Consider the following 5248-nt stretch of genomic DNA (forward strand, 5'->3'; position numbering starts at 1 on the left):
TATCCTTCAGAACTCAAAATATTTCATGGATGTGGTAACTCAAGATCATATTAAATAAGTACATTTTGTCCCAGGTTTATATAGATTCCGGAAACTCATTTCCCCAGTCTAGGGGAGAGTGGAAGGTGTGGTTTTAATGTCAGTCTTTTCAGAGTCATGGCAGACACATCTTGACTTTTTCAATCTACCTCAGAATTTGTGGAATCACAAATGACATCTCATTTTTGAAGATTCCAAGTTATTTAGCTTTTAAATAATAGGCAAGTCTATCGTGGCCTTAAAAGGCCATTAGCAAGAAGAATATCAAAGACGTCTTATAGAGAAATGTCTTTAAGCAATGTGATCGCAAGTAAATAGAACAAAAGAAAATCTGTGTGCAAATGTACCACCATTGGGCAATTTTACCTTAAGAGAATTGATGAATCCTAGCAATGATGGTGAATAGGGAAGTATTTGAAATTGTTCCTATTTGCCTGTCAATATTACTCCATTATATTTTAATATTTAATTTTAAAGATGAGTAATAAGCCAAGGTTTAAAAGCTAAAAATAGATTTCCATTATATACTCCTCATCTCAGAAGAGGCAGAGCCTATAACAGTGATCTTCTGATAAAAAAGCTAACATGTTCCAGTGGGAAAACACAGAGTTGCTTTTTTTTGGACCCTCACTTTTTTGCTTGTTACTTTATGATCACATATCATTTTAGATGAGTTGGTTGCCAATCCCTCCATAACAAAGGAGAAAAGGACAAACAATTTTGTTATAAACATATAATAAGGTTTATTATCCTAACAAGGAAATACCAGAAATAATAACCATTCTAGTAAATTATTGCCTGAAAGAAAGTCCACAGATCCACATAAAGTTATTATTACGAGTGGGCATTACACAATTTTTCAGTGCCAGTTTAAAATCTGATTTGTAGCATGTTTTTAAAGGGAGTATCTCCAAACTCAATGAAAGACCCACTCACTTAATTTGAAGAGTCCCTGGGAGTATCTCCCATGTGCTGAATATTGTCTGTTCACTCTGTTCCCCTCAGGACACTGCCATCACAATGTTATGACCTGCTGTTCCTCTCTCTTCCCTGGAATCTGATGCTCCTGCTGCCTCTAATAGTCTCTACTGTTTAGGGTGACCACATGTTAGATCATCCAAACTAGGACACTTGTGACAATGAAAGGGAGAACTCGCACTAATTACACCAGGGCAACAGGTGTTAACTAGACTAGTTTTGAGCAAATAGATATATTGTTACCATTCCAAAGTTGTTTCCATTACAGCCACAATGGTCCAAAGCCACAAGATATTTTACAAAAAAGTAGGCATCATACTTTGTTACTAGCACCCCAAAACAGCACTGTTAGTGCCCTGGCTGACAGCAACTACTTCAGCTTTGTCTTACACCAGATCACTTCCAAGGACCAGACCTAAATTCAGGAAGTGAAGATGGGGAAAACAATCTCTGCCCTGGGACTCAGAGTGATAATAATTTTAAGATATAACTCTAATCAGAGGCACAATGAACCCTATTAACAGAACAGGAGACGGGGCGCTGAGGAGAGAGTTGGACGATAAGGAATTTTCATGAAAACTTATGGTGGAGGTTAGGAACAGTGAGATCTGATGTCTAATTAGGGGTTTCTTTTGTTTCTTTTCTGCATTGCTATTCCCCTATATGTATCTTCCTTAAAACTTTAGTTAGTAAATAGAAGCCCAGAGCTAGCTGTAGTTCAGGGAATGAAGGGAAGGTAAATCCATGGATGGGATGAAACAAACTGGAAAAAGAACTGCTCAATATTGATGACATTGAAGAACAGGCAGAAACGACCAGCAATGAAGCCTAAATAGTGGTCCAGAACAGGAGATGATCAGGAGTAATCTAGAACCAAGAGTCTCTAAAGACTCCCATTCAGTCACCCTTCAGGTATTCTATCTCCCTCTGCATGGCACACTGTTCTCTCCTAAGAAAGTCAACTAAAGGTTAAAAATTGCTGGTCTCTCTATTTCCTAAGTATTTCCCAAAGAAGGGCCAATCTGCAATATAGTGGTTCCACTTTCTGGGAAGGTGTAGAATAACCAGTAGTGAATCCAACAAGGTCACAAAACTGTGAATCAGTGAAACAACTTTGATGCCATTTTTTTAAAATCTTATTATGGATAAACTGAGTTCTAGCCAGCTTCTCATTGACCATTACAATGAAGGAAAGTAATGCAAAGGAAAAACATAAAAAATAATATATATGACCTTTCAAGAAAAGAAATTCCCAAGAACTTCATCTTGGAAATAAATATATTGGATATAAAAGTAGGCTGTGAACCTGGATACAAAAACCTCTACTGTGGTTTGTCAATCAAATCTTTCATGACCTCCTTGGGTATCCTGACAGCTTCTGGTTTGAGACAAATTTTGTCTCAGTTTATCCAAATATAACAGCTTTATATTATATTGGAGAAACTACGTCTTAAAACATTTTATCCCTCATACAGTTTGAGAAAGCACACCATTCCAAGAGGAAATCAGAAATCAGTTAGGTCTTTTTTGTTGTTGTTGTCATTTTAAGTTAGATAAGGAACTTGGAAGGATTAACTTGTGGTTCAATAAATCTTGGGAACATTCACAGAAAATAATTACTAACAGAGCTAAAAGACTGATACAAGGAGACAGAGATAGAAGCAGAACGGCAGTGAAATAAAGGAGCCATTCAACTTCCCTTTGTGGTGTGGTGTTCTATATAACCCTCCCTGCTGCCTCACTTCCTTAACTATAAGGAGGAAAATGCATATCTACTTTACAGTTAAAAGTAAACATAAGATTAAAAAAAATTTCAAGGCTAAAATAGAAAATCAAGAATATTTTAAGATCTAAATAAAAATTAACAAATAATGTGGGATTTTAATTAGCATTAAAAAGGTAATCAAACAGATATAAAAGAATAAAACCAAGTAAACTAATATCTTAAAGTTCTCTAAAATTCTAAAAGAAACATAAGCTAAACTACATAAAATTTGAAATAAAATATTCTGAAGCTAATACGATAGCAAGTAAAGAAAAAAGATGTAATATTAAAATAAATGTAAAAATCTAACATGAAAATTTGAAGTGTAAAATTCAGATCAAGAAGAAATAAAATGATAAAGGTAAGTTTTTTAAAGGGTAAAGTTTACCATAATGGAGAAAAGAAATATAAATCCCAGATAAAAATCAAACGTAAAAACCATCTAAAAGGTAGATCCAGGATTCCCTAATAAGAGATTCCTCTTGGAGCAGCAACAGACTTCATGGATTGAAAGCCAATGGGACACAGGAAAAAATACAGCTCTACCTTTATCAATGGTTTTTGACTCAGAAGTTGTTTACATTTAATTTTCAAACAGCTTTAAAAAACAATTATTTGGTTCCAAGTCCAAAGCAGTTAGATCCCACATATCAGAAGGTCTTCGGAAAGAAGACTGCCCAAGTAGATATGTTGAAAGTAGAAAAGAATAATGATTTAACACCTCATAGTTAGAGATGAACACGAAGTTATAAAAGCAATACAATTCTAGAACCAGAAAGTTTAATAGTATGCAGCTAGCAAGACAGAGGACAATTAGCATTACATATTTGAATAGACTCCAAGTCAACTAAATTATTTTAGTAATTACAGTATTGGAAATTCATAATTTAAATTAAGTTTTAAAAATCTGAAACCAGGTTTCATTCTATCTTGTAAAGGAAGTAAAGAAGTATGAAATTACCTTTGGAAATAATTTTATCAAAACAATTTTTTAAGGTTTTAATACTAGTGTAACTTTTCCTGTCTGGAAATCTCTCTCCCTATTACACTATCCCTCTAGTTGCCCTCACAATCAAGCTCTTCAACAACGACAACAACAAACTACAATCATTGATTCCTAAAACACTGAAAATTTTTTATTTACTTTCACTAGGCACTGTACCAAAAAAGAATATTTTAGAGCTTGAGAGCTTTGAGGAACGAATTTTGATATAGCGGCAACAACCTATCTCTTTGACGTTTTGGTTTCCCTAATTAATTTTACATTATGATTATAAAAATTTCCTATCCCTTTCTCATTTACTTGTTGAAAACTTTTCTTCTCAGTAGGGTGTTTTACTGCTTCCTTCATATCCTTGTTCCTGAGACTATAGTTTAAAGTATTCATCATAGGAGTAACAACCCCATAGAACATGGATGTAAGTTTGTCAATAGCATCCATGCCATCTGAATTAAGTGTTTCTTTAGACCTGGGCTTCATGTACATAAAGAGAATGGCTCCATAGAATATTATCACCACGGTCAAGTGGGCAGAAGAGGAGAAAACAACAGTGGTGTCAGTATCAACAATGTCATGGTCACAAGCACTATGAACTAATTTCCTGAGATTTCAGCACAGGGCAATTTCAAGACAGCCAGAATTTCACAAGAGAAATGATTGATGACGTTATTCCTGCAGAAGGTCAATTATACCACAAATGCAGTTTGTACTGCAGAGTTGACAACTCCTGCAAACCAGGACCCAGCTGCCATGGGCACATAGGAATTCTTACTCATGATGACAGAATATCTCAGAGGGCTACAGATAGCCACATACCAGTCAAAGGCCATCATGTGCAGGAGCACACACACTGTTGTCCCCATGGCCAAGCAGAGGAACACCCACACTGCACAGCCAGAGAAGGAGATGGTCTTTCTTTCCGAGAGAAAGCTCACCAGCGTGGAGGGAATGGAGGTGGTGGTGTAGCAGATGTCCAAGAAGGAGAGGTTCCCCAGGAAGAAGTACATAGGGGTGTGAAGGTGGGAGTCCAAGATGCTGATTAAAATAAGGGTGCCATTGCCCAGAAGGATGACCACATACATTATTAATACGAGCACAGAAAAGAGCAGCTCAAGCCTTGGGTAACCACAAAGTCCCTTCAGAAAAAATTCCACCAGAATGGTTTGGTTTTCCTGTTCCATTCTACTGTTTCTCTTTTACCTGTAAGAGTACATTAAAACAAAGTATGTATTCTACTATGATTACTTTAAACTGTGTACCAATGCACAAGTACCACACACTCCCAGAGGGGGAAAAAATAAAAAAAGAAAAGATCAAACGAAAAAGAGAAGAAATAAAGAAAAGTGGACTGAAGAGAGGGAAGATATGAATGGAGAGAGGGAAGGGAAGAGGAAATTAACATGTTTCAAGCTACATGCAACATGCCACATAATTCATTTAATCTCATCACTGTTCTAGGAGAGAGG

General features: G+C 36.0%; 1 pseudogene; it reads right to left on the bottom strand.

Moving 5' to 3' along the window:
- Nucleotides 1–4007: 4007 nt before the first annotated feature.
- On the bottom strand, nt 4008–4983 carry LOC131393795 (olfactory receptor 13C9-like; annotated as a pseudogene).
- Between the last annotated feature and the right edge of the window lie 265 nt (nt 4984–5248).

Source organism: Diceros bicornis, chromosome 28 (assembly GCF_020826845.1).
Source record: "Diceros bicornis minor isolate mBicDic1 chromosome 28, mDicBic1.mat.cur, whole genome shotgun sequence".
In the NCBI taxonomy this organism is placed as follows: Eukaryota; Metazoa; Chordata; class Mammalia; order Perissodactyla; family Rhinocerotidae; genus Diceros; species Diceros bicornis.